At 60.7% G+C, this 994-nt stretch overlaps 1 protein-coding gene across 1 annotated transcript in view; it reads left to right on the top strand.

The window, feature by feature from the left end:
* Positions 1-414: 414 nt before the first annotated feature.
* Positions 415-994, top strand: part of CPAP (centrosome assembly and centriole elongation protein) — a 38,487-nt gene continuing 37,907 nt past the window's right edge. The window contains exon 1 of the mRNA XM_006146720.3: positions 415-756. The gene's annotated coding sequence lies outside the window, so the exon portion shown is untranslated. The remainder of the gene's footprint in view (positions 757-994) is intronic.

Here is a 994-nt window from a genome sequence, read left to right on the forward strand (position 1 = left end):
TCCCTTCCTTAGTCACAGCCAGCCAAAATAAAAACAAAGACCAAAAATAAAGAAATGACAGACTAGGAAGTTCGCAAACAGGAGAAGACAACATCCCCTGAAAGCATCGGTCTCAAGCCTGGCATCTCTGCACGGGAGAAGTACATCGGTCTCTCTGAACCGGAGACCTATCTCTGGCTTAAGCGCTCCTCGGTTTCCGAAGGCGTCAGAGGGCTCGGCCCACCGCGGAAGTTCACGCTGGAGAACGGTTTTCCCTCCCGCCGCTTGGCCCGCCAGCTACTGCGGCTCGCCGCGGCAGGGCGGAAGGCGGCCCGCAGTCAGTCCCCTAGGCAACGCCCGTCACTGTGGCGTCGCTGGGAGTGGTAGTTCGCGTGGTCGGGCGGCGCCGGCGCGCAAGCGCAGAGAGCCCAGTGGGAACTACACTTCCCAGGAGCCCTCGGGACAGGGGCTGGCCCGGGCCGGGGGGCGGGGCTCCGACCGGAGGCGGTGATTGTGGCGGCTCATTTGTAAAAGCGGTGGCAACTCCGGCGGTAGTTCGAGTGGACGGAACGGGCAGGGGCTTCCCGGAGTGGTATTTTGTGGGCCAAAGGAACGGAGGAACTGGTGTCCGGGTCCGGAGCGGCCGGCGGCACACCGGCAGGACCCGGCTCCGGGCCTCGAGGCTGGCCTGGCGGCACTCGGAGGACGCGGGGCACGGGTGGCTCAGCACATTAACGCATCTTTGTTGCGGGAGAGCCGGGGCACACTGCCCCTAAGGTGGGTCTGCGTCGGGCTGTGGACCCCCTGTCAGGACCACTCGCTCAGCCCTGTCAAGACTTCTCTTTTGAAACTTTCCGTGGCTTCTAAGGAAATGTTGTATGGGGGAGTGGGGTTGATAAATCGCCTCTCAAACCAACTAGTTACTTTTTTTCCTTTTTTTGGAGAGGTTTTTGCTATAGGGTGGTGTGCGCTCGCCAGAAAGACAGAGAGAGACAGAGAGACAGAAAGCGAGAAA

This window comes from Tupaia chinensis, unplaced genomic scaffold (assembly GCF_000334495.1).
Source record: "Tupaia chinensis unplaced genomic scaffold, TupChi_1.0 Scaffold000186_1, whole genome shotgun sequence".
In the NCBI taxonomy this organism is placed as follows: Eukaryota; Metazoa; Chordata; class Mammalia; order Scandentia; family Tupaiidae; genus Tupaia; species Tupaia belangeri.